Source organism: Larus michahellis, chromosome 2 (assembly GCF_964199755.1).
Source record: "Larus michahellis chromosome 2, bLarMic1.1, whole genome shotgun sequence".
Taxonomy (NCBI): Eukaryota; Metazoa; Chordata; class Aves; order Charadriiformes; family Laridae; genus Larus; species Larus michahellis.
Genome location: NC_133897.1, coordinates 53,615,318 through 53,625,697, shown reverse-complemented (window position 1 = coordinate 53,625,697; position 10,380 = coordinate 53,615,318).

The window sequence follows — 10,380 nt, the reverse complement described above, 5'->3', positions numbered from 1 at the left end:
GCCTGGGGGAGAAGTCCTTAGAGAAAATGGTAAATTTTTATATTACATGACATTAATTACACTTTTACTGTGAGCTAACCCTATTACAGTATTGTGTATAGCCACAGAAGATGTTACTTCTGTGGTGTCCCTCCAAATAAAGAGCTGTCCTGCAGGAGGTCCAGGGGCCCTGCCATGGGGTTTACTGCACTCTGTGTCACAGCTCATAAAGACTGCTTAATGCACTTCCTTGCAAGTACTTTTCTTTACGACTTTTACCAGATTAGAGGCGTGGGGAGGAGCAGGATTCTCATTAACTTACTCTTTAATGCAAGGTCCTTTAACATGGGCTGCAAATGAGATGTGAATGCCTTGGCCCAGACTTCCCAGCTAGACATCTACTGGGGGACTGGAAAAGCACTGCAACACCAATGGTGCAGGGTGTCGTGACTAGCTGTATCACTTGTGTTGACTTATCCTCCAGCCTAAGACCTTGAAGCACAGACCCCAGCATAGCAATGGGACCTAATCCTCAGCCTGCGTTCCAAAAAGTGGCAGCAGTTAGTTCTTCGGTGTGCCAGATCACTGGGAGACCAGCAATGACTACCATGGACTCAGGTGGCAATGGACAACAGCAGAGGTTCAGGGCTGGAACACTGTTGCTGGGGTTTTGTTGGAAGCAATAAATGTCAGAGAAACAGAAAGAAAGAAGCAAGAGAGGACTAGAGGGCAAGAAAAGTATGATTAGCCAGGCTCTGAGAAAATACTGCAAGAAAGAATTTGGTCCAACCACTATCACATAAGGGCTTCAGATCATGAACAAGAGAAACAGTCTCATAGCATTTGATCTCTCTTTCCCGCAGGACAGTAGGGCTTGGCCAACACAAATTACATTGCATCAGGTTTACCCTCTCCAAATAAAATAGCTTACAAATTCCCTATCTAAGCGTTACTGCGCTTGAGGCAAAAGGTGTAACAGAGATACCAAGCAGGGTGCACAACAGCAAGACCCAAACAGACCAAAAGCAGCCAGGAAAGCTACATCAAAGCAAATGTTTTAACAGAGACTTCAAGTTGCCCAAAACTTACTCTGGCGCTGAGTGACTGTAAGTCTCTTTCTCACCAATAGCTGAAGGAGCCACTGATGGGTTGGACATCAATTAACTCGCAGAGGTGCAAGGTGCCAGTGAGAATGTGTGAGCTGCTCTAGGGGAGCAAGAACAAACCAAAGATTTAGGCTGGTCTTTGACATGGGTGAGGCAGCTTGTAATTTGTCTGAACCAGTTTTCAATAGGACCCGAAAGAGGTTCTCCCAAGAGCCACGAGTGAAGACATGTGCAGGCGAACGACCTCACACAGTGCCCGAGTGGGCACAGCCTGCGGTTGGTATGCCAGACTAATAAAAAAATGCTTTTCCAAAACAACAGCAGGATAGATGAAAGGATGAAAAACAACCAGTTCGTACTAGAGAGACAGTGGACCTTTTAGATCCAGCTGGCCTGGGCTGGGGGTGATCTGCACATTGAAGAGGTATCCCTTGCTGGAAGCTACCTCAACTTCTCCTCTACCAACTGAGCTTCACGAGCGACTTCTCTAATCCCAGGCTTCCTGCTCCAAGCTAACCCTCTCATTTTGCTGGAATGGAATGAATGCTGTCACAAAATATTGGGTCAGTATCTTCCGATCAGCTGAGAATGACAGCCAGTGTCGGGAAAATACATTCTCCTACAGGCTGAGCTAGATTTGAAAGTAAGTCTTCCCATAGACTTATACCGCAATTATGTTTACGTCCAGGTACGCTGCATTAGTAGTGGATTTCTCCTCAGGTACTGCAGGCACCCCATGCTGGTTGCTCAGCAGTGCAGCAAACTCATGCTATGGCAGACTCTGCCAAAAATAACTTCCTGCCCGCCAGAAACGCTTTGTGCACTTGCCTTTCCAGTAATCAGTGCAAGCACATGTGTGTGAGGAATGCAACCTGTGTACAGCACTGAACTCAAAACGTGGACTTTGGATGAACGCTTTGCAGATATGTAATGCATTTCAAGGCAAAAATGAGACTTGGTCACTGACAGATGTCTACAAACCTCCCTGTTTTTAGTTACAAGCAACCAAAAAAAAAAATCAGCACGAGTTTTGGAAGTGAAAAAATATTGACCAAGCGTAATTCTTGCTATAAGTCAGTGAATTCAATTAAAAAAAAAAAAAAAAAGCAGCCATATCTGACTAATTCATTTCAGAAGCTGCTTTTTTCCTTTTCGAAACAAAAAACAGTAGAGCAAAGCACAAGAGATACAAGAGGCCTAGGAATGAGGGATGTACAAATTAGACGTGCTGCTCTGGATGAGCCATTTTCCACAACGACACTCTCTCAGAGACGGTCATAGAGAGGAAGTGAGAAATAAATGGATAAATAAAGACGTAGGACAGTTTTATGCCCTGTAATTAACTGACAATACTACCATGAGGAAGAGAGATGGCCTGCAGAGGACTAAAAAAAACATAAAGACTTGATGCTGGGCTATTTCTTGCATAAAACATCCCCTGATCTAAAAGACCACCTAGCAGTGTGTGCAAATCTCTATGACAGTGTAGAAAAACTTCAGCGATCCTTTCTGGGACCAAACTGCCACAGCTCAAAAAGAAAATACTTCCCACATGGGAAAAATAATGATACAGAAAGGACCCAACTATGTTACAAAATTCTCTGAAGGTTATACTGTATTCCTGCCCCTGACACCACCATTTCACTGTCAAAAGGAGCACTAAATAGCACTTTTCTTGAATAATCTGTGATTTTTTTCTCCTGAGCAAGTCTGCCAAAGAGAAGGCACTTGAGCAGCAGGGCCCCAGTACTATGTGGCACCTAAAGGGTAGTCATTTTCCACACCATCTCCTGGGCACCTTTTAAAGTTTTCCCAATTTGGCTCAAAATTTTTATCTGTGACATTCAGCTTAAAAGAGAGCATCAGCAGAGCAAAAGTAGCCTGTTCTGCCTGAAATGCACGTCCCTTAGTCAGGCTCCTGAGTACCTCCTTCACTGTGTGCCCTGGCAAGGCTTTCCCAGGGCTGGGTCCTTCATAGCTCCTCTAGACAGCGAGGGCTGGTCATCTTCTCCCAGGGAGACCCCTGGTGATATCTCTCACCTCTGTGGACCCCTGAGATCTAGCTTTTTCTAGCTGGTTTCACACCCAACCTGCCAAGTCCAGGAATTACCATGGGGGTGAGCAAGAGCAGCCAGGGCACCATCACTCCATCCTCACTTGAAACGGTGGAGAAAAATCCCAAATGCATGAGCAGGAGGAACATGAAATGACCAAATACAACAGGAGAAACAGATGCTTTAGGAAGGGGAAGAAGTGCTCAGGGAAGTTTCAGACTCCTGAACTAGAGAGAAGCTAAGCTAGTACCTCTGAGTTTTGGCCCCACAGCTCTCCTGTCTGCTTGCTTACAGCTCCTGCCTCCCCATCTCAGCCCACCCAGCAGACCATGCCTCGTGCAACCTGCCTCTGTGGACTTTTAGCTTCTCTGGATGCTTCCATTCAGGGGAGCCACATCCATCAAAATGGATAGGGAGGTTGTGAATCCCCAGTGCCACCACCTAACAGGTTATGAAGAGGTTGGTTTCTTTTTTTCCCTTGCTTCCCAGCTCTTGAAGAGAGCCCTGGGAGCAGAAGGACGAGATGGGAAAAAAAGGAAAGGGGGGGGAGAGGCTGCGGCGGGAGGAGGGGCAGAATGGAGTTATGCTCACGGCTTTTCACAGCTGAAAACAGACCCCACTGCTGGTAATGTGAGAGGGCTGGAGCAGGCGCCAAATGGATAAGGCTGTAGACAGTGGGGCCAGAGCGCTGATACTTGCCAGTACCTGCAGATAGGAGACAAATAATTGGCACATGTTAAGAAACCAAAAAAAAAAAAAAAAAAAAAAAGGGAAAGGAAAAAAAAAGGGGGGGCGGGGGGAAGAAAAGACAGGGAGAGAAAGAGTTGTTAGATGTCCGTATTTTCTAAACGTGTCTGGCAGGAGCCCCTGCAAGGAATTTAATCAGCAAGAGTTGTTTAAACTGGGCTTTGAAAACAAGCCCTGTGCTGCTAGTAATGAACTTCATATCATCTGCAACTCCTGTTTGCTGACGACATTCAATTTGTTAATTCTGCAGCTGGTGATAGGGGTCAGATATGAAAGTGACGATTGTTTTTTGACGTTCCAACCCCTGCTCACATCTTTCTAATTAATCCTTTTAGGAGCCACCAGCAGATCAAGAGAAGTGTGGGGAGGGAGGGGAGGAGGAGGAGGAAGAGAGACAGTTTTTCCACGCCTGCCCTGCAGCTCCTTGCCTTCCATTCTGGTGGAAAGGAGGCGCAAGGACATACCTGCTACTTGGTCCTATCAGCATGAGCCTTTTCAGGCTCTTAGAAAACGTTAATGTTGAAAAGGTAGGTATTAAAAAACAATGAAGGCTCACTTTCCCCCTAAAATAGCTCATTTTAAAATCCGGAGAGTATTCTCGACGGGGGATAAGATGGGTGGTGGAACTGGCGGTGGGGTAGGAAACCACTCTCCTGCTAGTTTACCCTGCTGATTACGGGGCTGGTGAGATCTCCCAGGCCACAGTTTAAACAGCTGAGTGTGTAAAAGCCACACGCGGACCAAGCATTTCAGTGCAGGCTGGTAAGAGCCCCAGCAGACCGAGAGGAAATGATGGCCTCAGGAGGTCTGGCAGTGCCCGGGGAATGAGGCGGGTACGGACATGCAGGTCCTGCAGGGAATCAGGATAGGCTGACCATCACTTGGGCTTACGGTACGCAGATGGCTTTGAGGGAAACAGCAAAAGGGCTGGTGGGCAGGAAATGTTGCTGGCCCATGCAGCAAGCAAACAGGAATGCTTTGCAGTTGCCGAAGGAGATGTCCAAGGAGTCTCCTTCCAAGGAGATTTTAACTCATGAGCCTGAACTTCTTATCTATAAAATTATTTAGGGTGTTGAAGCTACTGTAATGACCATGTGTGCCTTGGAGAGGGCCAGCTGGAGCATAGCACTTAAATGTGGAAAAGGACAGCACCATCGAGTGAGAAGGACAACCAGCAAAAACCACAGAGGGCTGGTCAGTGCCCTGAGGTTGGCCTTGACTGGATGAAGCCTGGAAGCAGAGATATGCCTCTGAAACCTCTTATAGTTGGCATCAAAACTGTTCACACTGTGTTCCTTGCATTTTGCTTGTGGCATTAAGCTCATCCCAGGTTCACCTTGTCCCTGGTGGTTTCTGTTGTAGGTCTCTGGTTGTGCTGGCAGGAGGAGGGGGACGGTCGCTAAAGCTGGTCCCAGTTCCCAGTGGACTTTGTCACAGTGCCCTACAGCAGAACTTCAATCCAGACATGGTGCAGTGAGGTCTATGTCCATCTGCACAGGTTGGATGAAGAGACCTTGCAAGGTAGAAAAGCCAGCAGTCAAGAAAGGAGAAATTTATAAAAGGTGAGAAAAGTAAGAGTGGAAAATTGGCTGAGTGACAAAATTTTGAGAAGAGAGAAAGGCCTGAGCTTATGCACAGAGATTGCTGGCATTTGGGAAAGAGGCAGAAGGAAAAAAAAAAACTCCCTCTGATTAGCGCTAGGCTGAAAAGAAAGAATTTTTTAATGGAGGAACTCGGTCTTTCTTTCCCAGTCCATCTCAGCACTGAGGTTTGGACTCACGTAAAATAAATCAGCACCAGCCTCCGTAGAGCAGGAGAGCCCCGGCAGAAGCTGGACCAGTTCTGGGTCAGAGCTGAAGAAACAGGTCCGGGGACCTGCTCCTGCAGAACGCCCCCAAGGAGCAGCACCCTGGGGGTGCTGGCACAGCTGGGGACACACAGCCGCTTGTGTGTTGTGTTCCAACTGGACCCAAAACCGAACCTTTGGCTCAAGCGCAGTGGCTCCAGTTCGTCTCAAGCAAATGGAGATCTGCTGTCTCCTTCTAGCTGGGTATCTGTTGGAACCTGCTTTGTCTGTGGCCAAAAAATGCAGCCACTTGCTTATATGCTGTCAGTGCTCTGGTTTTCCTATAGAATTAGTTTTCACTTGACTCACTTTATTAATCAACGAGAAGTACTGCTGTGACCTCATAAGGGTTTATCCATCCAGTAAAAACTTGCAGTATCTGGTATTGTGAAGAGAAGTCCAACCAACCACCATAAAGGTTTTTCTTCTTTTTTTAACAGACTTTATCAGTATGAATTGATTTACACATAGGAAGACGGTATATTGCTCTTTCACTCCAGACTTTAAAAGTCACTAAAACAGAGGCTCAGTTCTGCTCTTGGCATGTCTGGAACAACACTAGCTTCAATTAAATTAGCCTAGATTTACAACAGTGGGCTCATGAGCAAGCTTTGCCTTTACGATATCTCTTCAGTTTGTTCTAAACTTTGTGCAGAAAAGCTAGGAAAATACTGGGGGGGGGGGAGAACTGAATGCTGAAATTAATTTGATGAGTCACATGAAAAGATTAACAGCAAAATAAACGTACTGAGTGGCACTTACCCAAAAAGGACATTATGGATGATCAGGCTCTGTGATTACCACCCAGGACAATAAGACTGACCATCTCCCTTGAGGACTAATCTTCAAAGGGTGAGTGCCCAGCACATACTTAGTGAGACATCAGATCTCATGAACTTGATTTTAGTAGCACATTCCAAAATGGAGACACCATAAAGTTCATCGCTAGCCACTTGAAATCTCAAATCAAAAGCCTTTCAAGCACCAACATCATGTAGTCATCTGCATAGCCGACAGATGTTGAGCCAGATGCCACATCCCAGTGGTAACAGGAAACTGGTATTTCCCTGGTTCTCGATCCAAAAGAATTCTTTGACTTCTGTCATTTGGTTAGTTGAGTCTTGGCTGAATTATAAAATAAGATCACCAAAGACTGATATTAGCATAAGGAACTCTGCTTTAAAAAGAGGATACACTACAATTTCCTTAATGGATCAATGAATAAATTACACCAAACAAGAACCACGTGATCTGCAAAGGTATTATTAGAGGTGGAGGTATCTTCCTACTGGAGCATCACTACCTGCCACTAGCAGGTAGCTCACTACTGAAGCCTGCTGGTAAAGGAAGAAGAGTATTTGAAGGCTGCTTGACGTTCTTGGTAGATACCAGCCCCACAGAAGACCAAAAGCTCTGCTACATCTGATGATCAAGGATAAATGACTAGAAGGAAGAGGCTGCACTGCAGCTGCATCAGCAACGCAACTATTTGGGATCAAACAGCGTCTCCCCATCAGATAAGCAGAAAGCAGGAAAACGGAATCATAAATGCCTGAAGGAAGGGCTCATGTCGTGAAAAACTAATAGAAATGACTGAATTTCTCAGCCCGTTTGTAACTATATATGTTGTTATTTGTTCGTAGGCTTTCACCTGTTGCATTTGGGATCATGAGCATGGCTTTCACTCATGCAATATTTATAGGCTTAACTTAGCTGCTTATGAAAAACCTGTCAGCCCCGAACATCTCTGCAAGCAGCAATGCAAACAGCAGCAAGTGGTTTGTGGCATCCCCTCCGCTTAGCCAGAAGCACAAAGCACTTAGTGAAAAACATTATCCTTTCCAGTGTTTACATTCAGCTCGAGCACATCTCAGCCATTTTATTCTCCGTACGACCAAGTCCCACAGGTACCCTGCCATGTAAAAGACATGTTGTTTATTATTCAAGTGTTAACAAAGTACTTGAGTAATCTATTTTCAGGGGAAAAAAAAAAAAGCAACAGCGAAAGCAAGTATGGCAAGAATTGCCAGCTTCAATAGCAACAAGAGTATCTTTTTCTGCTGAAGCCACTGTGGAGGGGTCCCCGAATAAGCCTTGTGCAGGCAGGTTTTCCCCTCTATCTGCCTCTCAAACCATGGCTTTCAACTTGCTGTACCACTTCGCTCACTCTGCCATTCTGGCAAGATATTTCTTTAAACCCCAAACATTTCCTTTTATTTAATAACCACATGCATGGCTATAAATTCTATATTAGGGCAACAGTTCTGGTTTTTTCAGGTAAGCAAAAGCCCTTACATCAGCCCAGAATGCCTAGCACCATAAGGAGTCACTCCCACACATTGCCATCCTGTTTTCTTAAATATTTTCTTTTTTTTTTTTACCAGACACGTCTCTTGCCACAATATGAGGTTTTAATAAATGAGAAAATACATATTTTAAAGAAACACACCCTCTCTCTGAGACACATACACAAAGAAAAAGCACAGCTTTTCTAGATAGAAAACAGCTAGAAGGAGTAAAGTCAACAAAGACAGTGTTTAAGGGATCAGCGTTCCCAGATAGGTGATGTCAAAACGTTAATTATCCTTCCAGAGCTGCCTGAAAAATCTAAAGCAGAAGGTAAATGTCCAAAGAACTGTATTACACTGGGTAGAGAGTACATCTGGAACAATGTGCTCACAAAACGGTCTTCATCTTCCACAGCCCTCCGGGGCTCTATGGAAAGGGTGTAGGTGGTCTAAAGGGACATAATTACGAATAAAGGAATGAAATTAAGCACAATAACATTTGCACTGTTTATCAGGACAAATTCCCAAGCAATGAGACATAGCTGACGTGAGGAACAGTGTCCTTAAGGAATCAATGGGAGCTCCATTAAAGGTTATGTTAGATAAAGCAGGCTCTGCTACAACTTGGAAAGAAAAAGTTTCCAAATACTCTTCTACAGAGTGAAATGGCAGAGTCTCCACTGGCAGCAAAGTTTCAAAAACGCTTTTAGGTCTCTGGCTTCTTTAGGTTACTGCTTGGAGCACAATGCAGAATAATTATGTTGTGTTAAAACAGCATTTTTCAGTAGACAAGCGTTATCTTGGGCACTTTGGACCAATGTTATCCTCTTGCATTTAGAGCGCAGCATAAGCCCTATGATTAATCATTTACCTATGCCCTGCTCCAGTCTTGGAGGGGCTCTGAGGATGCTGCTGCAGTACAAGCAGTCAAAAGCAGGTTGGTTGAGGTGGCAGAGTCCCAGTTCATATATGATGCTATTTGTCCAGGTCACTTCTATGTAGGTGTCTACCCGTGAACAAAGAAATCTAGCTTTAACTACGTCCTTCAAAAACATTAGGATTGATTATAATTAATGTGTGTGTGTGTGTATATATATATAAAAAAGTTATATAAACTCCTTGATGTTTCCAATATTTGTATTCAGTCACACTAGCCTGAACTCAGATATGTCCTCCCGAGGTAACACATCACCGTCATGGACACTGCGGACTCACTTCTGAGGTGAGAGCACGTCCCATCTCCTACAAGTGACGGGACCCATACTGCAGACCATAACTCGCAGGTTTGGGGTTTGTCTTCTTTCTCTCAGCCTCAGAAGGCCTATAGAATTTGTGAGGCTACGGTTCAACAGGTGTATGCAGGATTGGGAGAATAAGGACAGGTACATGAAGCTGTCTAGTCCCATGTTGAGGAATCTGGATGAAACCAGCTTGATTTTAAAATAAACACATAAAAAATGAGCCCCTTTCAGTGAAAAGTCTCCTTGAGGCATACCACGCAGGAACAAGAGGTGAAAGGAATAGCTAAATGAGCTTTGTAGCTGTTTGCAACATGTGATACAGAGCAAGGAAAAAGTCTTAATTGTGGCTGGAAGCAAACACCTACGCCAGGGCCTGGACATGTTAGAGAGACAGTCCCTGCTGTCCAAATGCTGTTAAAATCTTCATAATTAACATTATCAACAGACATCAATTTTCAGTACTAAGATTTTAACAGCACAGTGCAGCAGAAACCAACTCTCCAGTTATTTACAGAGATCAATTCTGACTTGGGACCAGAAAGATATCCACGCCGAGAAGTGAAAAATGGGGGAAGCAACAGAGAAATAGCTTAGAACAATACTGTTATTGCGCAGCATCACGAACACAAGATAATTCCCTTCTCTCCTCCTGCAATGAGAGGTTTCATCTGTGTCCCACAGGCTGAAAAGGCACAAGTGACCCACGTACCAGAGGGTCCAACTCTCTCGCTGGCAAGTGCCAATGCATTTTGCATTAGCACTTCGCACGAGGAGACCCTGAGTCCCCGCACCAATGGGGCTGGGGGGGGTGTGAAAAACCTCCAGAATATGCTTTCTCACAGCCTGACAGATAACTTGCCACAAAACCCAAAGAGAGTCATATCGTCCAGGATGCAATATCCCATGTTCTAATTCAGTTGTCAAAGGAATGAGTTGCTGCTCATAGGTTACATACATAATCCTTAAAACTACCATTGAAAAAGTACATTTTCTTGGAAACAGAACTTTGCTTCTCACACACTATTCCCTAAATCCACATAAAATCTAGCTCGTCCAGCTCTCTCTGGAAAAACACAGCTCAGATGGTTTGAAAAACAGAAAAGACCTGCTTACTAAATA